Below are 26536 nucleotides of genomic sequence, written 5' to 3' on the forward strand. Positions count from 1 at the left end.
CAGGAAGTTGGGTGTCGAAAAATAGATTATAAGGTGAATTTTCAGCGCTAGTTTTCGACAGCTCAAAAAACAGTTGAAATTTCTTAAAATGTAAGCAAAAATGTGAAATAAATTACCGAAAACATTGATTTTCGAACCTTATCTATCCATTAATTCCTTTTATGTTGCTTTCAATCGAATAAAAGGGGAGTTTTTTCATGATTCAAAATCATTCTTATTTGGTCGATAGCATTGAATTTCACAGGTGATTTAGAATGTTACATTTCAATTATTGATTTACTACTTTTAAATAACTCATTTATAAAAATTTTTATATGCAACGTATACTAAACTGGGAGAACAAAAATAGCAAAATATGATCGTAGATAGCTTGAACCACCAAATAAAAAGATAAGCCTTTCATTAAAAATTTGTCGAAAACTAGCTCCTGTCGAAATCTAGAGTATCTACCCTAATATAAACAAAATCAACCTACATTGTGATCCTTATCAATCTCTTCAATTGCAGCTATTTTCTTCGGCATAACTGTGTCCTCGTTCCGTTCGATGAGTGGCTTATTCTCCCAACGACAAGTGGTGAAACAGTGACCAAGTCGATTACATTTGCTGCAGTGCTCATTCACCCAATAACAGCTTTGCGGTGTGTGACCAAATTTATCACAACGATGGCAGCGTTCAGCTCGGCAATTTGGACCTGGTCTCCAAGGTGAGACTCGGCTATCCATGTAGCGATTACGATCGAAAGAGCGTGCATTTGGACGATCATTCCAACGATGATCCGAAGAGAAGTTAAAACGTTCATGTGCCCGGTCGTTCCAGCGTTCATTAAACTTTTCAGACGACGTGCCGGGTCGATGAATTGGATACTCACGTTTGATTCCACGCGTATTCCTTTGGGAGAATGGGCCTTGTTCGACTTTAATCGGAGCTACAATGTTCGGTTTTTGTCCGTGTTTCATTTGAAAAAACTCCTCGTTCATACGTTCTGCCTCTATTTCGCGGACTCTATCAATCAGCTCTGTAAAAGTTCCAGTACGACTCTGCATTCTTAAAGCCATTTCACGAATTTCGGGATTTAGAGCATGACCCGCCACTGTACTGACAATTTCGCTGAATTCTTTGTCCTCACTTAGATCGCATAGCCTAGCAATTGCTGCCACTCTAGTGACAAAATTATAATCAGATTCATTCGGAGCTTGCGAGATTAAAGCCAATTTACGACGCTGTAGCAGAGCATTTGAGCTTGTTGCAAAATAATTTTGCAATCGGTGCAATGCATTTGAAAAGGGGCGATCAGTAGCATTCGGAGAATCATTATTGGACTTGGTGTTTTTAAAAATTTGCATTAGTTTACATCCGGCTTTGACCTTGAAAACCGTAAACTGTGTTGTTTCATCTGATACACCAGCCAATTTCATGTGGTCCATCAACAAGTCTCTCCATGTTTCGAAGGTTACGCGGTCAATTTCTTCAAAATCGTTCAATGCCTTGCATTCGGGGATATTTATTGTTGAAATAGAGATTTGATTCACTGATGTCATAAATCGGGATTCTTCCGGAGAATTTATTGCGCATGAATAACGAGTGCTTGACGGTCCATCGTTCCTACGTATTCCTGAACTATTCGACCTTTCTTCATCATTCTGCAGTATCAGTATCATATCTTGTGCCTTTTTAAGTTCTGCGTATAACCTAACTGACCGAACTCTTTCTTCTTCCAATTCCCGTATAACTTGTTGCTCTGACATTGAACCGCACAGCCGTGTCTGCAAGGATCTGATAGTTTCTCTAGCTTTCTCTAGCTCAACATTTTGTCTTTCTGAAAGTCGTTTCTCATCCGCCAGCTCTTTCAAAACCTGCTGCAGCCTGTTACTTGTTCCCAAGCCACTGAAAACAGGGAACACAAAAAAACAACATTTCAAATTTGTTGAACTAAACAAATAAGGCTCAAAATAAACAGCATTAAGAAAAAGATTTTATTTAAGTCACTTCTTCTCCATCACAACCTCGTTACCATGGGGTACTCTGTACCCACCAGTGACCAAGGCGCACTGTTATCTTTGCCTGAGTTATATGTACTGTTCCAAGGTACTCTGTACCCAGATTTTTTTAAGAATACTCCGTATCCTATTATTTTCTTTTGCCTATTAGGTATTTCCAAAGGCACTCTGTGCCGATTGTTAAGACGAATATAATTATAATTTTCTTAAGGCACTCTGTGCCGAACATATTCTTAGACACTCTGTGTCATAATTTTCTAAGGTACGTTGACACTCTGTGTCATCATTTTACTACAGTACTTCAAACTAAAGTCTGCTTCATTTAATATTGGAACACAAACAATTGCGTGTAGTTCAGTCATTTATTAACGAATTCATAATTTGTTTTTCATACCAATGTAGCATTTTCTTTACTCTTTCATAAAAAAAATTTAAAAAAATATTCATTGCTGTTTCGAAGAAATTCTCGTACTTTTCCCGTAATACGGCACATTAGGCGGCACACACCCTTTTCGTCCACCGTTTTGGCGATTTGATTCCACCAGTTCTTCATTTGAGTCATGTTCCTAACAAGTTTTCCCTTTGCCTTAGGCCTCCGCTTCGTGATTGCCCAGTATTTCTTTATCGGCCGGAACTGGGGGCAGTTTGGGGGGTTGAGGTCCTTCGGTATTACGCTGACCCCGTTCGTTGCGTACCATTCCATAACAGTTTTGCTGTAATGGCAGCTTGCGAGGTCTGGCCAAAACATTACTGGACGGTCGTGGGCACGAATAAACGGCAGAATCCGTTTCTGTAGGCACTCTTTTTTGTAGACTTCTGATGTCATTGTCTTGTCAGTGAGAAAGACTTTGGTTTTCTGTCCACAACTGCATATCCCCTGCCAAATCATGTACTTGCGGGCGAATTTATCCGCAAACACGAACTTAAATTTTGCAGGTACATCCCCCCGAGCCGTCGCCAAATAAAATTTTTGACCTGGGATTTGCCCAAAGTCCGCCTTCACGTAGGTCTCATCGTCCATCAGAATACATCCGTCGAACTTGGTCAGCACTTGGTCGTACAGCTTTCGAGCACGGATTCTGGCCACATTGTTCTGCTTCAGCGTCCGATTTGGCTGTTTGCTGGCTCGGAATGACCTTATTCCTTCCCGGAGACGAATTCGTCGCACCGTACTGTGAGCGGCCTGGAACTTATTGGCCAAATCGCGGTCTGAAAGATTGGGATTCCTCTTGACGGCCTTGATGACTTTCCCACGCAGTTTCCGGTCGACAGTTCCACTCCGACGCTTCGAATGCGGCTTCCGAGCCATCGTCAATGTTTCCTTGTACTGCTTGATAACACGCCATACGGTATTTCTGGGCATTTTAAGCTGTTTAGCTAGCTTCGATGCCGACAACAATGGATTTTCAAGAAAACTGTGCACAATTTGATCTCTCCGTTCGGCTTCCATGGCGGTTGTTTACAAAATGCTATCGTTTGGTGTTATGACATAAATACATGGTGAAAGGTAATGAATTTCCCGACACGTGGGTGAAAAAAGTTTCCAAATCCGTCCACTAGGAGCGCCACAATGAGCAAAAGAATTTGTTCCAATATTAAATGAAGCAGACTTTATAGCGTATCGCCTGGTGATCGCTGTGCATGTAATCGTCACACACTCTCCAGTTCACGTCAGTTTTTAATGATGGGCTCGCAAAGTTGGTATCAATCATTGACGTTCCATATGGTATTCCATGCTTGCGATAGGTGCTGATAAATCCAGTGTTATACACTGTCGTCACCTTCAGTCTCGCGTTGTTGCACCTACTACCCCAGTTACCCGCCTAAGCGTTGAAGTCTCCTCCTATCACTACAGGGGCCCTTCCTGTCAGCTCGTGAGTGAGTTCATCCAAAATTGTGTTAAACTCCGCGATCGTCCATCTTGGTGGGGCGTAGCAGCTGCAGAAAAAACGTCGTTTATTTTTGGAATCACTAATCCGTCCCAACTAACTACCAGTATTTCCTGAATAGGAAAACGCCCCGTGACGTAAACAGCAGCTAAGCCAGACATATCCGCTGTCCAATTACCGTTTTCATACGGAATTTTTGAAATCCAGTTTTACTGGAATGCAATTCGGCTTATTTCTGCATTCTCGAGCGAAGTGCTCCTCTTCACCACATTTTCGACAGCTTTGTGACCAGTCAGGTCCGTTGCAGCTTTGGGATAGATGACCAAAGTCACAGCAATTGAAGCAGCATTGCATCTGTTTCGGTATCCTGGGCGCGGTTCTAAACTACCCCAATGACCATCCAGCTCTTACAATCCCTACCGTCAGTAGCCTATTGGTCACTGTTGGTGAGAGACGAATCTTCGCTATCTACCTTCGACCGTACGTCTTTTGAACTTTTATGGCTATTGGTTCGCTACTTATGCCACTTATGCTGGAGAGTGCTTTCTCGAGCTTCTCTACAGTGGTGAACTCATCCAGGTCCTTGCATTCTACAGCTGCAATCTGCGATAGCACTTGGACGGCTGCTTCCTCACCCAGGGTATTTTCTACCAGCTCCTTGAAGTCGACGCTCTTTACAGCCGGATTTTTCTTTAGCTCGAAGAGCAGTTCGCCTTTTCGGGTAAATACGTCTTGTTTTGGTGAAGCTTCCGCCAAGAGAAGATAGTTTAGGCTCCGAGCATATCCTCCGGAACAAGTCCGCATACGTTGTACTTTCTTTTGCTTCCACGATAATAGCATCACCCCTGGACATCTCCCGTTGAGATTTGGGTTTTGGGGGTGATACATGCTTCACGACGACTTTTCATTTTGCGTTCTCTTTTCTACTTAGAACCATCTGCCAGCCTCCAGCGCCTCCATCGGCATCCTCCTAGTCCGTGCCCCGCTTTTTCTTGCTCGGATCGTTTATGACACGGGAGTCGCGATCCTTTTTTGTTCTCTTCGGTTTTGTCGAAAGTTCATGAGAAGCAATCAATTTTGCTTCCTCCAGATTGTTCTCCGAAGCCTCGGCTTTCCGCACCAGCTTCGTTCGTTCATTGACGGCACTCTGTAGAAGCACCATCAATTTTGGCACCCAGGTCTTGATGTGCGTGTGCACGTTATTGGTGCTTCGCACAAACCTGCATCTTGTCGACCATCTTGAGGCATCTCATACTACAACTGTGATCTGCTCCTCCTGAAGGGCACAACTGAGAAAATTTTGACTTTTCGAAGCTTCTTTATAGCTAAGGGCCACTCTAATGTTCATCGAATCCCAGGCATTCAAATGTGATGCTTTTCGAAGACACTCAATACTGAAAATTAGTTTTTGGAAGATTCTTTCAAGTGATTTGAAAGTGGCATAAAAAATCTTAAAACATCGTTTGGTTTCACTGAAAGAGACCATATTCCATTGAAGTGTGCAAAATACTTATGACTCAGTGATCACTTTCGAAAGCTGCGGGTCCACTCAAATCGTAAAACCGAGTAATGAATTTATCGAAAAACGAACCAAACCATGCATCACCGGATGAGCGGCCGTTCAAGCGTTGTACGCCATGAATAAAGCATATTTTTTGAAGTGCCACTCTACACCAAGCGGACAACCAACTAATATCTGCTGTACATATTTTATTCTGTAATCCTAGGCAAAAATAAAATGTGCCCCAACTCGCTAATAGCGCCGCGAAAATCCTCCGCTGGTTCGCGACCCTGCTGCTGTTTCTAGCTGGTGGCCTCCAATTGGAATCGGATTATTCCAGCGGAGTCCGGTAGGCTTATTTATTTGTTGGTCCCAGAACAGTTGGTTGGTCAGTTTTGCAACACCCAAGGATTTCGAACGCTTCCCCCTACGGAAGTGCAAAAATTCTCGGAGGGCTCGAGTGCGCAAAAAAGTATCCAAATGAATGATGAAAATGTTCTGCTTGGAACCCTCAACTTTTCTCTGCTCGATCAAATAAAGCCGGTGTAAAGGTTGAGCTCGTTTGGAACGAATGGATGGCGTGGGGGAGTTGGATACATCAGCAGTCAGTACATAAAACAACATTGCAACTATTCCCGCGCTAAGTGGACAAGAAACATTTCCGAAACTTGTTGGAAAATTGCAGCTGGTTTTTTTTCCTGTGTGGATACTTTCTAAGCTGATGCCACTTGTCGGAGAGTCATTGAGCAAAACGGAAAAGTGGATGAATTGTAAATTCACCCGAAAATGCTCCACATTCCCGGGACTGTTGTGCCTTTAACGGGGGATCAAAGGTTAGAATATGTACCAAAAAATTCCTCTTCAATCCGTTCATTGTTTGCTGCTGCAGTTCGTTAAGTCAAAAAAGCGAAGGTTTAATGGGTGTTTAGTTCAAAAATTCCAAGTGCTCTTGGGATGGAAACTTCAGATGAAAAACATTAAGTGATTAAAATCAAAAGTTCATCAGCGTGGGTGCTTATGAATAGAACTCCGTATTTAGATAAGTTTTCTTGTCAGTGCTAGACTCGACTTAAGTTGATAAGCATTGATCTGAGATTTTTTATCAAGTTTGCTTGTCTCATACAATATGTGTATATCAAACAAAATTTGGAAAAAAACAAGAGAACTTATTAGAGTCTCATTTTTCATTTGGTTACTTTCAATGTAAAAGAGAACGATAAAGAACTCGATTTGAAAATACATTCAACAATGCACCGCGAAATGAATCCCTTGGAGAGTGAGAAAGGTTGGAATTTATGCATTTCTTGCATCCAACTGAAAGGGAACAAAGCGAATAAAATGGTACTCTGTTATAAAAAAAAATTCAAAGCGGAGAAATGCTTCCTTTCTCTTTCCTACCAGTATTGGATTAAATTTTTCGAAGGTAAAAAAGGAAAAAATCCTTCCAAAATCCTCAATGGATTAATTCCCGTTTTTACCGCTTCCAGGAGCTTGAAAAAAAACATCCAATCCAGCAAAGCTTTGACCGGTTGTGGAATGCACCGTTAAATCGGAAACCGAATCCGCGAGCCTTCTTTGGTCGGTGTAGCGCTGCTGTTTTGCAGCCACTGAAATCTTTTATCCCCGACCAATTCTCGAAGCACCGGAAGGCTGCATCTCCATACATCTGAAGAGATCCTGTTGCAATTATTGACTGTGCTGGAAACACCTTATAAATCCTTAAATTGGGATCATACTTGGAGCTGTTACCCTGGGCATGTTAATCCAATTCGGGATTTCCTTAACGAAGAAATACAAACCTTATGCTCACCTGGTCGTACATTTGCCAGTGAAATTGTTCCGGCAATATTGACTTATACTTGTAATCGAGAAATTTCTAGAAAATTTATAAAGTTTAGAAATGTTTCCACTAATTTTCAACCATTCATCTACTCAATATACATATTTAAAAAATTCTTCTGGTCACAATTTATGAAATTCAATACACGCCTCGACATAAAATCATAAATAGAAAACTTTACTTTAAAATGATTTTACAATTCAAAGACATGATTTGATTGAATATAACCTAACTAACATCTATACCTCAATCTAAATATCGTAAACCACTGTCTTTCAGAATCAGCAACTTTGTTGTTTGTAAAAAATCAATGAATGTTAAAGATTCAAAAATTTCAAAGTACTCTTTACTAAAACCTGTTCCACAGCTTTGTATAGTTTCAGAAAAATATTGTCTTACAATCTATCTAAAAATGTCATTAGAAAGAATATCAATTAATGTTTGTGTTACCAAATTTGAACAGTACTCCCGATGTAAGCCTGTTTTATCCATATCCAGACTTCACCTTGACTTTGCAAATCTGTTAAGATATTCGCTATCGCTATATGGGAGTTGGATCAAACATAAAAAAATTTCTTTTGTTAGCCCCCCTCCCCCTTCGATTTATTTTTCGAAAATCTCTAAGAGGGAATAATTGAAGGTTCAGGCATTTTGTTGGAAAATTGGATACATTTTTCGAAAATTCAAAAAGACTTAAAGTCAAACTGTAGAAAATGGGAATTGTATAACCTTTTCTATTCCAATTTTTTTTTTATAAAACTTTCTATCTAAAAAAACTCCATTTTTTGGTTTGGTGCAATATACATTATAGTGCCCCAAATGATCCGACATTTGAAAAAATTATGTGCTGCAGACTTAAATTGATCCTAAGCCTAGTACAAGGTCTCATGTCAAATTTGGGTCAGATCGGATCACGGGAAAGGGTCGCTCAACGAGCCTAAAGTTTGTATGGGATTTTGAGACATTTTGTTCGGGAGGAACATGAACAATCAGTTTTTCAAGAACAACTTTGGTCCCCTTCTTCGAATGAAATATTTGCCATAGTTTAAACTTTAAGAAAAACCGTTTTCAAAAGAAATCGGCCGAAGGGGACCAAAGTTATTCATGAAAAAGTGGATTTTTACGTTCCTCTCGAACAAAAGGTCTTAAAATCTCATAAAAACTTTAGACTCGTTGAGCGAACCCTTCCCTTGATCCAATCTGGCCCAAATTTGGCATGACACCTTGTACTAGGCCTAGGATCAAATTAAGCCTGCAGCGCATAACATTTCATAAGCTCGAAATTTCCCATACAAATTTTGGGCAGTCTACTCTACACACAATTCGAGCTTAATGGTAAGGTAGATGATTTAGGTCTTTCAAAACAAAAGTCGGAAATATTGACATCTTGCTAAAGGAAAAAAAAACTTCCTGTTGCCTGAAGTTTAGGTAACCACTCAAAGAGATCGTCATAAAAGGTTTTCGAAATATTATTCCATTAAAGACAAAGTGTGTTTTTTACAAATATATCAGGGTTTTTTGAGGAACTTGGTAAGCATTTTTTGTTTGTTTCGATTATAGTCGTTTTAACATCTTTTTATCATTCGCGACTTAGACCTAGAAGATTTAACCGTCATCAGCCTTATAAGCTCCCATGGTGGAACTCCGAACTAAGAAGAAGCCGTAATTAAGTTCGTGAAGCTCAAAAACGTTACTTCCAAGATAAGACGGATCAAACCAAAGCCTACTTATCGTGACTAGAAGCTGACTACGAAGCTGACTACGAAGCTCTTCGTGCCTTTGAACTATACATCTTGAAAATTGAACGTAACGTCAAACAAGATCCCTCTGCATTCTGGAAATATGTCAAAAGTCGCCGTCTTACCAACACCGTCGTTTCGTGACCGCACGTCGGAAACCGATAAAGAGTCCGCTGATTTGTATGCCGAGTTTTTTAGCAGCGTGTATAGTTTTCAATCTCCAAACTGTGCTGATATCTACTTTGATACTCTACCTTACTATAACATTAGACTGCCACAGCCTCATTTAACTGCACTAGAGATTTTCAATGTTTTAGGTACAACCTAAACCCGTCGAAAGGGCCCGGTCCGGATGGAATTCCATCGTCGTTGGCAACAAAACTCGTCGCTTCTCTTGCCACATCGCTCAGTATGATATTTAACCGATCGATTTCTGAATATGTTTTTCCAAGCCTTTGGAAAATGGCTGCAATATCTCCAATTCATAAGTCTGGAAACGCTCACCGTGTTGAGAACTACCGACCAATATCAATTCTTTGCTGCTTTTCCAAAGTTCTTGAAGTTTTGATACATGAAAGGTTTTATTCTGCAGCTATTCCGATAGTTACCGAATTCCAGCACGGTTTCGTTAAGAAAAGATCGACTATGACAAACCTGATGTGCAATGTTAATGAATTACTTCGCCAAAGCCTTCGACACAGTACCCCACAGCATTGCGGTTATGAAACTAGAGCGCTATGGTTTTCCTACATGGGCAACCAGATGGCTGCACTCGCACCTGATAAATCGCCAAGGATTCATCAACATCCGTGGAACACATTCCTCGGTGTTCAACATGCCGTCTGGAGTCCCATAAGGAAGTCATTTAGGCCCGCTTATCTTTGTGCTTTTTGTAAATGACTTGGCAACCTGTCTTAAGTCATCAAAGCTTCTGTATGCTGATGACCCAAAATTCTACAGAGTAATTGACTCAATTGTGGATTGTGCAGCGCTTCAAGAGGATATAGAAAGGTTATTGCTCTGGTGTGAAACAAATGGAATGAAAGTGAATGCCGGTAAGTATAAATGTATAAGCTTTTTCAGAACCAGAGCTTCAGTTGCCTTCGACTACTCGTTCCGCGACACTACATTAGAAAGAACAACCGTGATAAAAGATCTTGGAGTAACATTCGATCAAAAGCTCTCTTTCGCTCAGCATATGGCAACAACAACAGCAAAGGCTTTCGCTTTGTTCGGATTCCTTCGCCGAAATACTTCGAGTTTCAAAGACCCTTAAGCTCTAAAGACTGTGTTCTGCTCGCTCGTACGCAGTGTATTGGAATACGCCGCACCAGTTTGGACACCGTATCATGCCGTTCACATAGAAAGAATTTTTTTTCTTTTTTTTTTTCTTTCTTTCTTTTTTTTTATTAAATTAAAAAAAACCTTACAACTAATTTACAATAATTATCCAGCCTGACATCCTAAGCTAACCTTTTTCTTTACACATACAATTAAAAGCAATTCAAACGATCTCCAAATTCTTTTTCAAACACTTCTCGATTTTCCCATCTCAAATTGCGCATTTCTCTTTTTAATTGGTACAATGAAGCATTCGGAAAAAATTTAAAGCAATGCGTCATTGCTTTGCTACAAAACCACAGAGCAGCCTTTTCGTTCTTATTATTCGGATCCACTTCTTTTAAGAGAAGATCTTCTAGATTATTAATTTTCATTTTACACCTTTTCCAGATCATTTCTTTTATCCAATCTGACACTTTTTTAGATTCTGTGCATTCAGCAAGCCTGAGATAATTATTATCAGCCATGGAGCACCTTTGACAATTACCATCAACCAAATTTCCAACACCATAAGCAAAAAACTTCTCTCGATTTGGTACAATATCGTTACAGAATACAAAAATCCTAGCTCGGTCCTCAGATGATAGATATTTTTGATGACAATTTTTCCAAACTATATCCCAGTTAATATGGGGATGATCTTATTTTACTTTTGGGACAATATTTTTTCTATTTAGTATATCTGTATATATCTGAGCACATTCTACTAAATCTGGGTTTGCAACTATAGTTTTAGCTACTTCAATACTGTTTCTTAAGGAGACAGGAAGTACGTGGGGTTTGGAATAACTTAGAATGTAATTTTCTGTCATTATGTTGTTAGCATCTTTAGTCTTCAAATTTTTCGCAAATAAAGCCATTATTTTAGACACATGATCTACAAGACTCAAACCTCCATCAGTACAGCTTAGATATAATTGATCCCTATTTACCTTAAAAATATATCCAGCCCACAAAAATTTTCCGACTTCTGATTTTATAACTGCTATATGTTTGTTGTAAGGAGGAAATATTTGGGCCATATACCAGAGCTTGGATAACACAAAAGCGTTAATAAGCCAACATTTTTGATACAAATTAAGATTTCTCGATCCATGTAAATAGAAAAAATACTTTATGTTTTTAATAACTAGATCATAATTTAAATTAAAAATATCCAAAATTTTACAGCAAAATTCAACACCGAAAATTTTCAAAGAGTTAACTTCCCTAATCAGTTGGGGTCCTAGATTGCATTTGTTTAATCTAAGAAAAATTGATTTTTTCAAATTGATTTTAATCCTACCAAAAGTTTCAAAATTTGCAAAACAGCGATTTAGCAAGTCAAATTCATTGTCATTTTTTATAAAAATGTTGATATCGTCAGCATAGGCCACAGTTTTAACAAACTTATTATATATCAAAATTCCAGAAATTTCTTTGTCTATTTGTCTTAGCAGTGGCTCAATATATAAAACGAATAGTAGCATACTCAAGGGGCACCCTTGTCGAACAGAACGCTTGATTCTAAACTCATTAGTCATAAATCCATTAAATAAAATTTTTGATGAAGCATCTTTATAAAGGTTTTTAATGCAATTGATAAGACTTAAAGGAAAACGAAATTTGTTTAAAACATCCCAAAGAAAATCATGGTTTACATTATCAAATGCTTTTTGTAGATCAATACTGACAATTGCTCCTTTTAATTTAGCCGTTTCATTTGCTTTCATAATAATCCTTCTTATATCCATTAAGTTACTTATACATGATCGATCTTTCCGACAAGCTGATTGCTCAGGGCCTAAAACAGAATCTGGAACTATGGCTATTCTATTTGCAATGATCTTGGTGTATAATTTATAATCGCAGTTGAGAAGGCTAATTGGTCTGAAATTATCTAATTCATGTTTTGATCCTCCTTTATGAATCAAAGTAATCACACCGGACGCAAAACCATCAGGTGGTTGAACACTTCCAGATAAAAAATCATTGTATATTTTAACCAAATCTTCTTTAATCAAATCGAAATACTTTAAATAAAATTCGTTACTTAAACCGTCAATTCCTGGCGTTTTTTTCTTAGCACATGTTTTCAAAGTATCAAAAATTTCTTCCTCTGTTATTAATTTTGTTAAATCTGACTGTTGTTCTTCGTTAAGGCATTTTGAAATATCATTAACCGGGTTTTCATTACTATTAAAGTTACAGGATGGGTCATAATCAGCAAATTGCTTTGAATAGTGGGTAAAAATAATTTCTTTAAGAATGGATGGATTACTGGTAATTTCGTTGTTTTTTAACAATTTTAACCCTCATCCGCATTAGGGTGTCATTTTGACACCATTGCAAGTTTGAAGGCTTGTAACTTTTTTCAGAAGCTTCAAAATACAAAAATTTCTTCGGGGACCCTAAATGAATTCAAAAGTTCTTCAATATTGCATCTTTACTTTTTTTATGGACGAACCCTGGAAGCCTGGACAAAAAAACTCCCTTTTCCGACTTTTGGTGTCATTTTGACACCACAAAAGGAAAATCTATTTAAGTCGTTTGAATTATTATGAACTTCATATAAAACTTATATCAATAGAAACCTTGTAATGTCAGTGAAATATGTTTAGAACATTATATACAGCTAAAGTTACAAGTTTTCTCGTTATTCAGCATGAAAGAAAAAAAAATCTGAAAAAACATGCCTCACGAAAACTGCTGTAGTTCATATGTTACACGTTCAAAAAAAAATTGGCCTTATGCATATGAAAGCTGAAGTTAATGCCTACATCATGAAGACAAGAAATATTTTTTTAAATTTTTTTTAATGAAATGGTCACAAAAAGTTCAAAAAAGTGGTCTAAAAAACCTACTTTTCATTCGATTGCTAGTAAATACTGTTTGAGCGATGGTAGAGTTTTGAAAAAAATATGACTACAAAATGTATTAAAATTCCAACATTTTGCTGTCTTTAGATTTTTGATGCAACAAAAATTGAGTTTACTGGAATTTTTCAAAGTTTACTACTTTGCGCGATTTTTTTACAAATTGAAATTTCATCTGTTTTTGTGGTCCACCGTCAGGTTGTACCCGGATTATCAGTGCTTTTACTTTGTTTGGACCAACCAAGAGTATATTCATTGGAAAGCACATTTAATCTCCATTCTAGTGAGGTGCTACAATTCACGCTGTGAGATTTCACAAAAATATGAAAATAATAAACATAAAATCATTCCTGAATTTCTAGAACTACAAGCACCTCGTCCAGCAAAACGTGTTTGTTTGCTCTCCGAGTAGGTACCGTGGGTGGTGATTCGGGCAGAGAGCGAAGCCGACAGACGAAATGATGATGCGTGTCGTACATTTCTTAGTTGGAAATTTTCTATTGACAGTAGTTCACGTTTGCTAGTCACGACACGCATCATTATTTCGTCTGTCGGCTTCGCTCTCTGCCCAAATCACCACCCACCGTACCTACTCGGAGAGCAAACAAACACGTTTTGCTGGACGAGGTGCTTGTAGTTCTAGAAATTCAGGAATGATTTTATGTTTATTATTTTCATATTTTTGTGAAATCTCACAGCGTGAATGGTAGCACCTCACTAGAATGGAGATTAAATGTGCTTTCCAATGAATATACTCATGGTTGGTCCAATCAAAGTAAAAGCACTGATAATCCGGGTACAACCTGACGGTGGACCACAAAAACAGATGATATTTCAATTTGTAAAAAAATCGCGCAAAGTAGTGAACTTTGAAAAATTCCAGTAAACTCAATTTTTGTTGCATCAAAAATCTAAAGACAGCAAAATGTTGGAATTTTAATACATTTTGTAGTCATATTTTTTTCAAAACTCTACCATCGCTCAAACAGTATTTACTAGCAATCGAATGAAAAGTAGGTTTTTTAGACCACTTTTTTGAACTTTTTGTGACCATTTCATTAAAAAAAATTTAAAAAAATATTTCTTGTCTTCATGATGTAGACATTAACTTCAGCTTTCATATGCATAAGACAAATATTTTTTTGGACGTGTAAAATATGAAGTACATCAGTTTTCGTGAGGCATGTTTTTTCGGATTTTTTTTCTTTCATGCTGAATAATGAGAAAACTAGTAACTTTAGCTATATATAATGGTTTAAACATATTCTACTGACATTACAAGGTTTCTTTTGATGTAAGTTTTGTTTAAATCGGTCTAACACGCCAAAAGTTATAACGATTTGAGCTTGTGGTGTCAAATTGACACCACAAGTGCTGATTAGGGTAATGAAATCTAATGCGGATGAGGGTTAAGAAACGAGAACTAGAATATTTTTGAATTTGTGCAGATATTTGATAAAGACCTATTATTTCATTTTGGATAATTCCAAAAGCTTCAGATATATGACAACAGTCTTTTATTCTTTTCGCTTCTAATTCCATTAATCTTGATTTGACTATATGAATGTCTTTGTCTACGATATGTCGCTCATTCTTACGAATTTGCAAAGTGTTTAAACTATTGATGAAGTAACTCTTCTCCTGATTAACTAATTGGTTCTGTTTCCAGTTTTCATTTTTGAAAATTTGTTTGATTTTAACTTTAACCAAGTTACACCACCATTCATAACGATACAATACAGTACAATACAATGACCTTGATTTCAAATTTAAATATTGGCTTTCGATGATATCAGATATTTCTTCATTTCTCAACAAATTTCTTTTAATTTTCCAGTAACTCCTGCCAACAATAGGTAAACAACTTTGGTTAATTTTTATCTTAATAATGATCGCACAGTGATCTGAGAAGGGAACTGGGATAGTTTCAGCATCAATCACTGATGGAACTAATTGAGAAGAAACATAGAATCTATCAAGTCTTGAAAGGGAAAAACCTCGGGTAAAAGTGTATGTATTCTTTTTTAAATGAACTAAAACATCCTTCAAATCTAAAGCGTCAACGACTCGTTTCAAACTCACTGAGAAACATCGAGAGCTACTATTCGAATCAAATTGATTGATAATGCAATTAAAGTCACCCTCAAGTACTGAGTAAAAGGCCCCAGGTTTACTGAAATGTACAGGTAAATCTTCTATGAACAATTTTTCTCTTTCTTTATACTTATTGTTTCCAGAAAAAGCGTAAACATTTACATAATTTATGCCATTAACAACATTTCGTACTAAAATACCGGTTCCCGTGTTTTGGTCATTAACATTCAAAATCGCAAAATGAGAAGGGATAAAAGAGAAGTTCTCATAGCTTAGCTCTTGTAGAAAAAATAAATCTATATCGTTCCAAATAAAGTCCCTTAAAAGATTTTGGTAAATAGCTGTTCTCGTGCTGTTTAAATTAACAGTTGCTACTTTTATGATAAAATTCATAGTAATTAAATTTAAAAAATTCAAAAATATCACAAAACTAATTGATTGTTTAAAGAAAAAAATATCAACAAAAAGAAAACAAAAAATAAAAATTGAAATAGAAAGATAAATAAAACCTATCCCTCCTTTCTGAATTAATATTACCTAACTTTAAAAACAAAATCAAAAGAAAAATCAAACTAAGAAGAACTTAAGAAAAGAAGAAAAACTTTAATAAAAAAAATATCCTACTGCGACGAAGACGTTTTATTACTCGCTGCTATCTTCTGCTGCTTCGATCTACCACGTGTTAGCATACTCTGAGACGATGATATTTTTGCCGTTGACTTACCGGGAGATGTACCCAAATCTGACTCGGTTGAGTTTTCGGATACAGTTGGCAAATTTCGAGTCTTCCTTTTCCTACCTTTGCTGTTTTTCGTTTCCTCCAAACCATCGGTCATCTCGGCATCGTTGGATTCCGACAATTCGCTATCAGAAACATCTTCGCTGTCTCGGCCACCATCATCCTCCCGTTGTTGTTCATCCTCCGTTTGTTGAGTGACCATTTGTTTTGTTGCACCGAACACTTCCGGTACAGCAGTCGTGGTCGGCACCATCGTCTTCGGCTCCTCAACCGGCTTCGGCTCATCATTCGGCTTCGGTACATCTATCAGCTTCGGCTGGCTATTCGGGTTCGAATTTTTCTTCTCCAACACCTTCCCCAGAACGATCATACCATCACTTTGGTTATCCACGTTGGTTTTGCGGTTTGGAAACCAACGGCTGGTGCTAGCTGCGACATCACTATAGCGTGCTGGAGCATTTTGGTTCAAACGATCGTTGATGTTAATGCCTCGTTTGGGGCATCAGTCCCTCGTAGTAAATACGTGCCTGGAAATTTGGGACGTGCAAAGTTGCTGGAATTTCCTTTTGTATCTCCATATGCACTCCCCTTACTGACGTCCATATTGGAAAGCCAGTGTCCGCACCGTACTTTTCTTTCACCATCCGATGAATTGTTCCGTATTTAGATAGCACTTCCGAGATTTCTTGGTCCTCAACCTCCGGCGGAAGGTTAAAGATCCGGACATACTTAAAAATGTTGGCCGCTTCAGATATGGTCACCTTTGTCGATTGACCATCATCATATCCAAACTGCATTGTAGATGGAAGCTGCAGTATGGTTTCCTTCAATTGCTTTTCCGTCTTGAATTTAATATACACGCTGTGCTCTTTGGGCTCTTTATACATGGCCAATAAACTGTCAGGGCTCAGCTTCATCTCAGACTTCATAAACTGGAAAATACCATTTACAGTTGGTTCGATTTTTCCGGGTCCGAAATGAACTCTAAGCGAGTTTGCACGGGCTTCCTCTATAATTTTCTAAGTTCCGATTAGTCACATACAACACAACGTTGTCGAACTTTCGACAGCACAAACTAGAAGTTTCAAGGCCAAACTACACACTGCCAAAACTTGCGAGCACCAATGTGATTCAGAGCACTATTTAAAAACACAACCTTATAGCTCGGCTGCTCAAGACGAACTGAATTGAGAGGGTCCAGAAAAAATTTCTCCGTTTCGCATTGCGTCATCTGCCTTGGCAAGATCCCGTTCGAATGCCACCGTACTCCGATAGATGTGGTCTATTATCATTGACGTCGCTGAGTCAAAGGAGAATTTATCTACAACGAATGTTTGTCTATGATATCATTACAAATGCTATCGATTGTCCGCAACTGCTTTGCTCTTTGAACCTACACGCTCCAGCTCGACCACTTCGTTACCAGACTCTTTTCTGGCTACCAAGAAGCAGAACAGTATTCGGCCAAAATCATCCACTACAACGATGCTGCCAAGTGTTTAATTTTTTTTTTGTTTCGATTATAGTCGTTTTACCATCATCATGGCATTCGCGACTTTATCAACGTTACAGTTGGCGGATCGTTATTGAAAAACTTATCCGATACAACTGTGTTCGAAATTTACTCTTGGGCTCGAACTCGCGGACATCTGCTCAGGAGACAACAGACTTGCCAACTGAGCTATATCACAAGCCCGCCAAGTGTTTAATGATGTTTCTTATCTGTTCGACTTCAATGTATCCAAAGCAAAATTTAAATGTTTGATTCGTGATGTAGCCTAATTTTAAGCCAACTTTATAACCTAATTTACGGTCACGTTGATACTTATGATCTGTATGACAACCCAGTCAAAGACATCAATAAATAATTGACATTATTGACTTAGATGAGCATTATGACCCAGTTGAATGGCGTTTGTTTGTAGACAATCAGGGTTCAACATTCCTCGATCATTTGCTCCCGCTCAACACACTCGAAGCATTTTGTTCGAGCAAAACTCGTCGTTCTTCGTATGTTAGTTGTTCACACTCTCTTGCTCAAAACAAAAAAAAATGCTCGCCCATTCTTTTCTCCTCTTCCTCATCGAAAAGTTTTGTAGCCCGAAAATTGTGAGTGCGCGCGTTTCGAAAACTGCCCGGGTTGCGAAATGAGCAAAAACAAACGAGCACACGCTCCCCCTGCTCATTTTTTTGCGATTGCGTTTTGCTCTCAAATTGGTTAATTTTTAGATGCTCTTCCGACACACTCGCGTGTGTTGAAGCCTGGACAGTGGACAGTAGCAAACAAAGCTTGAAGGCTGTCTTAGGGGCCGTTCACTAATTACGTAAGCACGATTTTGGAAATTTTCAACCCTCCCTCCCCCCTGGTAAAACAAAGTAAGATTTTTCAAAACCTCCCCTCCCCCTTAGTAAGATCTTACGATTTTTTTATTCTGTGAAAAATTGACACGTTATTTCAAAAATAGCTTGAAAATATTAAAAATGTGATATCCATGCTTCAAAGCAAAGCACTTTTTAAGTCAAACCTAATAACTGCATTTGAAAAGCACAATTTATACAAAACAACAGATGAAATGTCATAAACGATTATAGAGAACATTATATAAGACATAGAATTCTCGAGGTAAAAATAATCTTTATTAAATTTCCACATTCGAATAAACAATATAGAATCTAAATTCCGATTTAAAAAAAAGAGTTAAAGATCAGGTTAGCACAAGGTACCATAAAAATCACCTGAAAATCATAAAAATCAAATAAAAAATTCATACAATTAAGTTGTCAACTAACCTAAAAGCTCAGACTCACTTCAGCGGCATGCGATAAAGTTAAAAGATTTCTTTGGTAAATCTTTCGTAAATTTTAGAGTTGGTAGTGCCTATCACTGATAAACCTGTCCTAAAATTCATTATCTAAAGCGCCTTAAATTGATAAAGCAATGATCTTTTTTAATAATAAGACAAAGTGTTTTTGGTGGCATGTTGGTTTGAATTGATTCTCTATAAATTTTATAGAACCAGCTTTTTTCTATTAATTTAAATACATTAAAAGATAAATAACATACCATGAAGAATAACCAACAAATAGGTAGTGGTTATTATCAATATAACATTTCTTACGTAAGATTTTTGGAAACCCCCCCTACCCCCCTAGTAAGAAATCGTAAGAAAATGTGAACCCCCCCCCCCCCCGCCTTATGTTCTTACGTAATTAGTGAATGGCTCCTTACTACGTAAAGGAAATAACAACCTTTCAATTCCCTTAGCCCATGCCGTCAACCCGAAAGAAACATACGATACTATGGGTTTGATACTAGGCTTAACCCTCATCCGCATTAGATTTCATTACCACAAGCTCAAATCGTTATAACTTTTGGCGTGTTAGACCGATTTAAACATAACTTACATCAAAAGAAACCTTGTAATGTCAGTAAAATATGTTTAGAACATTATATTTAGCTAAAGTTACTAGTTTTCTCGTTATTCAGCATGACAGAAAAAAAATCCGAAAAAACATGCCTCATGAAAACTGCTGTAGTTCATATTTTACACGTCCAAAAAAATATTTGCCTTATGCATATGAAAGCTGAAGTTAATGCCTACATCATGAAGACAAGAAATATTTTTTTAAATTTTTTTTAATGAAATGGTCACAAAAAGTTCAAAAAAGTGGTCTAAAAAACCTACTTTTCATTCGATTGCTAGTAAATATTGTTTGAGCAGTAGTAGAGTTTTGAAAAAAATATGACTACAAAATGTATTAAAATTCCAACATTTTGCTGTCTTTAGATTTTTGATGCAACAAAAATTGAATTTACTGGAATTTTTCAAAGTTCACTACTTTGCGCGATTTTTTTGCAAATTGAAATTTCATCTGTTTTTGTGGTCCACCGTCAGGTTGTACCCGGATTATCAGTGCTTTTACTTTGTTTGGACCAACCAAGAGTATATTCATTGGAAAGCACATTTAATCTCCATTCTAGTGAGGTGCTACAATTCACGCTGTGAGATTTCACAAAAATATAAAAATTATAAACATAAAATCATTCCTGAATTTCTAGAACTACAAGCACCTCGTCCAGCAAAACGTGTTTGTTTGCTCTCCGAGTAGGTACGGTGGGTGGTGATTCGGGCAGAGAGCGAAGCCGACGGACGAAATAATGATGCGATGCGACGATATTTTTTTGGACGTGTAAAATATGAACTACAGCAGTTTTCGTGAGGCATGTTTTTTCAGATTGTTTTTCTTTCATGCTGAATAACGAGAAAACTTGTAACTTTAGCTGTATATAATGTTCTTAACATATTTCACTGACATTACAAGGTTTCTATTGATATAAGTTTTATATGAAGTTCATAATAATTCAAACGACTTAAATAGATTTTACTGTTGTGGTGTCAAAATGACACCAAAAGTCGGAAAAGGGAGTTTTTTTGTCCAGGCTTCCAGGGTTCGTCCATAAAAAAAGTAAAGATGCAATATTGAAGAACTTTTGAATTCATTTAGGGTCCCCGAAGAAATTTTTGTATTTTGAAGCTTCTGAAAAAAGTTACAAGCCTTCAAACTTGCAATGGTGTCAAAATGACACCCTAATGCGGATGAGGGTTAATCAAATACAAAGATCACAAATGGAAAATTTGCTTCGATCTTACAGTTGTCGCCATGTTAACGGGGCTACAGCAAGGTCACATATGAATTTGGTGTTACTTTTAATGTTAATGGGATAGCCGAGCACGTAATGAGCATTGCATTAAAAAACATTGACCACAACGCAATCACTTCATTAAATGAAAGAAAAATGTTAAGTGTAATCCACTTGTTGAAATCGACAGAATAATACTTCCACCACTGGGACTTTTCAAAAATTCTGTAGAAGCATGGGAAAAAGAAGGACATGTATTTAAGCATTTGAAAACAGTTTAGCAAAATTGTTGGATCAATGACGCATGTTTCAATTGCGTTTTGACACCGAATGAAGCAGAAGCGTGGCAATCATTCAAGAAAGTGGTGGTAACAAACATTTTAAGAAGCTTAAAAAGTGTTGATTACGAGAATATTGTTGAACTGTTGCTTTAAAACTACTTTTAGTTAGGTACAACTTTTCCCCAATTATGTTTTTTATTAATACATTTTCCCTCTTTTTTTAATCAGGTCTATCCATGCCTTTAATGATTCAATTCTTACATTCCCGTTTGGATTCTTTACCAAATAATATCAGTGATGAATGTGATGAACGTTTTCATCAACATTAAAAGTCATGGAACGTCGTTATCAAAGTTTATAGGACGAAGAATTCGTCAGATTCAGATTCGAGAAACTAATATAAGACATCAAAGGTTAATCATTTTGGATTTTAATCATTCTTTATATTGTTTACTTCAAGTAAAAATGTATAAGAACAGGTTCCAATATAAAATTGTATCCTAGCCATTGTAAGCATAGATTCTCTACTCTAAATGTATTCACGTTACTTCTTAAGCTAACAAACGTAGGGAAATCAACTTAGATAAATGATTCTGTGTGCAAAAAATGACTTAAAAAATGTTGACCAGAGAACCTGAACTATTTGTTACTTTCAATATTTTCAAATGAACAAATATTACTGATTTAGTAAAATTGCTATAACTTGTACAATTTTCAACCGATTGTTATCAACAATCCCGTAAATTTTTTGATTGAAATTTTCATAGCAGTAATTTTTATTTCTGAGGACGTTTGTTTTTAGAATTTAGATTCGGATTCAGTGGCCGATTTCACATAAGAAATGTTGATCGGTGACATAAGTTAACAATTTTTCGAAAAATTTGTTAACAAGTGTTATTAGTGAAAATTTCAAAACTTTGATCTTTTTTTGTTTGCAAATCTTAAAGAAAATGTTTTTTTTTTCTGGACAAACGTGGACCATCTGATCGATTTCGTGAAAAGTGCGTCGGGTAGGGGAGAATTTCCTCTGAGATGTTATAAATTTTCAGAGATTCCGAGTTTTTGTACTTGAAAACGTTTAAAAAAGGCAGTATGTTAGAGAATTATGGGTTTATTTTTGTTTTATTTAGCTTTGAGCTACAATTGTAATAAAATTCAAATCAATGCGACCTTTTTCCCGTTTTTAAAAGTACATTACATTTTAAACATCAAATGAATGGTTATAAACAAGGTTATCTAACCAGGAAAAGTTTTTCTGATATTTTACTGTACTGTAAATTTTAAATCTTCAAATTGCAAGTGAAATTTTTGTACAAGTTGGTAGTTTATAATTTTTCAATTTTTTACCGTTTGTTTTGAACGATTATCTAAAACAAGTCCATAAAAGTGCTAATAATATCAATCACGATGCATCATAAAACTCCTCTTATATTAACAGTGACTAGCTAGAACTCGCAAAAGAAGATTTTCAAGAAAAATGGACTTTTGCCAGAAAACTTTGACAGAAATACTTGAAAGTGCATGAGGAACAACCCATATGAGTCCGGCTTTGATCTGCAAAAAAAGCCGAAAAGTGAACTAGTTTAATACACAGTCAGAAGTTTTCAGCATCTTGATGAAGAGTAAAAGTAAATTTATTATTAATCTTGTCTAGGCCGGGTCGATTGTGCAGTGTTAGTCGCAAGTTTATCTAAATAATCAAATTAAAATGCAATCATTTCTGTTTCCATTTAAATTTTCATACTAATTCCAAACCGATGCGCTTATTCTGGAATAAATCAAATCATCTCATATTTGACACTCTTTGGGCTTGTGATAAAGCTCAGTTGGCAAGTCAGTTGCTTTTTGAGCCGATGTCCGTGAGTTCGAGCCCAAGAGTAAACGTCGATAACAGTTGTACCGGATAAGTTTTTCAAGGACTTGTCCGCCAACTTCATCGTTGATATAAGTCGCGAATGACATAAAGATGTTAAAACGACTATAATCGAAACAAAAAAAAATATATTTGACACTGGTGCTTGTTGACCCGAAAGGTATCGAAAAACTTCAGAAAATTACAAAAATTAAAAAAAAAACAGTTTTTCACTAAACTTGTATGGAGGCCAGCTTTTTTTTTAGAGGGAGGAGCTTCTTACTTCGTAGGAACAATTCCCGATACCAAAAATTTTGCCTTGCTAATTTGAACGCTTATTTGTTTAGTGGCTTCCGAGTCTTATGTGTGAAATATTGACATAACAAGCCTTTTATTAGACCTCCATTGATAAACTTCAACTTTGAAATTTATTGCCTGATTCGGCTTGAGAGCGCTCTTTTGCACATAAAATTTTGTTGGGACCAATTTAAAAGATTCTTTCAAACATCAACACTGATTTCGGTAAATGCACTTCTTATGAACCACTTATCATCTTAGAAAATAAAACATTTGCATACAACACAGAAAGGAACCATTAAATGCAATTGAGATTAAATAAAAAAAAGCAACACCACATTTACTCTTACCACTCCACTACTGGATGGAGATACTTGTTCCATTCATTTTTGATGAGGGTGAACCAATCTACTGTAGACCTTTTAAGATGACACCGTCCCCCAAAAAGACAATCTTTCCAGATAAAGCAATGAATAATCTGACAGCACCCAATCTTGCAGGCAGGCTTAAAACGATCCCGAGCGAGCGCCTAAAAAGGTTCCCCGGCAGCGTTGAAATTTGTGTTTGTTTTTTTTGTTTCTGTTGAATGAAATTCTAGGAAAGTTTTAATCTGATTCTTGACTGAAGCAATTTATGGAAGGAAACTTATAAAAATATTTCGAACAGCTTCAACTAGCTTGGAGGAGGAGAACGTAAATAAAATATAAAACCCTACGATAGCTAATTATAAACTAAAAATCCAGGAATTGATGATGCACACATTACGCAATGGTTTGGTCAATCGAATTGTTCGTTCAGCACTTCTGTTTTATTGATGGAAACAAATGAAAGGTAGAAAAAGTCTGGTTGCATTTCAACAATGGGTGCAATTTATCGCTAATTACCAACTGCTGGAGCAATCGATTGCAACATTAGCTTAGTTAAACGTAAAACTAGCGCGCAACAATGGATCCAATCAATTTTAACCGATTCTCATCCGACAACAATGGCTACAAATCAAACCACCATCATGGATTCTGGAAAGCATGTTACACTGCACACAGCTCAGCACAGCTCTGCGCCTTGAACTATGCATCCAGCATAAATTCGAACCTTTACCCAGCAGGTGTAAATTGTAACAACTGCCAGGTGGCGCCTTCCTATTTTCCGTCCATTTTCCGTACCTCAACCTTCAACCCTCAGCCGGATCCGATAGAGAGGTGGGATGGATATCATCCGATTGGAACGTGAAATTATCGAATCACTCACCTAACCACCAGACATAAATGCAGCCATTTGTGGAGCTTCTTCGGTTTCTCTGAATATGTTGCTGATGAAGGCAGGCTGCTGCAGCTATTTAGTTGCGGCACTTGTTGCCGGAACCAGCTACCGGATCCGGCGTAGAGAGAAATGTGGAAGGAGTTACCCTCAACAACTCAAGGCTGGAGGTCGAAGGGGCGGAGTAAATTCTCAAAACCAACGATACAATATATGCACAAATTGGGAAACACAGGGCAACAGCTTCTCCGATGGATGAGCCGAGATAATTTGATTACTTCGACACCTTATTGTCCTCTACCTTCGGTGTGTAATTCGATTCGTCTTAGATTAGAATAAAGATGTTGCATACGAAGGACTTGTGACCCGGACATGAAACGATCATTAATTTCCATTGATTGATTGCATCTGGGGGTGGAGAATATAAAACATGTGCTGCTTACATTACATTCGAAAACAATTTACTGCACGGATTAAATTGATCAGATACAAACTAACACTGAAAGCTTTTAATGCATACTTGTACTTACTTACCAGGAGAAGAATTTTTTAAATCTGTGTGGAAAAGTCTCGCTACTTATGATTCTACAGGTAATTAGACCGGAACAAATTTTAAATCCTTCTTTTGTAACATGAAGTTGGAATAAAACGAGGGGGGAGGGGCGTGCGGGGGGGACTATAGCCTCCTTTGGATTAAACCCCTTACCCATGAAGGTCTAGAGAAAGCAAACGAGATTTTCTACTCTTGAAGGAGGGGCAAATAGGGGCAATTACTTTACATTTACAGTTACATTACTTTATTAATACTGCTTCAATGTCTTCTACTAAAAAAGTTAGAAAAGCGAAGTGAAAATTTGAAATATAATAACTTAAGTGGCCCTTGTGAAATAAAATTTAGAATACATTTTCTCTAACATAAGCCCCCTCAAGCATAGGTCGGCAACCTGCGGCTCTTTAGATGTAATACTGCAGCTCTTTAGTTCACAGCGCTAATATTATAACTATATATTTTGTTTTGATTAAAATATTTTTTTAAAATCATGCTGAAGAAAAATGACTTAGTCTTGTGTGGATTTTCATTGGTCCATAGAAAATTTTAATATTACTTCCTCAGTAGGACCAAATGCGAGATAGCATTTTTCGGAGCTAAATATTTCATTTTTTTTTTCCTTTTTATTTCTAATTTTTGCTTTAACTGAAGCATCAACAAAGAATAGAAAATCTTGATATCTGAATTTATCATTAACCGTCAATGCTAAAAATATAGTTGTTTTAATACAACAAAACTTAAATCAAATTATTTATTTCCTAATCGTGTGTTTATTTTGTAATCAATCATACACATCCACAGGAAAATCAATTTAATATTTACAAACCATTAGTTCTAAGACAGCCTCTGTTTTGTTATCAAACAACGCAACCCTCATCAAATTTTATATTTTAAATTTTATATTTTAAGCACTCGCCATCATTTTTTTGCCCTCTAAGAAAATCATTCAGTTGAAATTTCCAAAATGTTATTAGAATTAATCAACCATTTCGAAAAATATTTAAATTTTGACTCGTGGAAACATACAAATATTGGAAATACCACCTCAACCCTATCATATTTATTTGAATTGAAAACGATCATTTTAATAAATATTGATACCCTATTAGCATATCAGATTGCTCTGTTTACCAGGTCCGGTTCAGTTGCCCGGATATTGAGGAAAAATATCGTTTATATTTAGGATAAGTCATTATCGAGAAGAAAAAAAAAAGAATAAAAGAAGATAAGTCATTATTTTTTCGAAATTCCAAATTTCAACTTGTTTTAGCAAAATAAATTCACATGCAATTTTTTTAAATTATGAGATTTGAACGCCGCTGATGTGACTTGGTAAAATCTTTTAAAATCGTGTGTTTATTTTTAAGCTTTTCTCTTGTCTTTTTATGGAGAATCTACCTAGATTTCGGCTGAATTTGTCCGGTTTTGACGGCCTAGATAAGTTCAGAAAAATTCTGGAAAGATACATAGAAAACATAGGAATAGATACATGAAAATCAAATTCCAAATTCCAAATTTAAGAATTGAGAATAATAAATAAATGTTTGCCAGCTTTTCAAATTAGAAATTGTAACGACTTTGCCTTACCCGGAGTGCATAAAACTCAACACGCAATAATTTGTGTTTGATGAAACAAGAATTTTATTCAGCTTAATAGGCC

This window comes from Uranotaenia lowii, chromosome 3 (assembly GCF_029784155.1).
Source record: "Uranotaenia lowii strain MFRU-FL chromosome 3, ASM2978415v1, whole genome shotgun sequence".
Lineage (NCBI taxonomy): Eukaryota > Metazoa > Arthropoda > Insecta > Diptera > Culicidae > Uranotaenia > Uranotaenia lowii.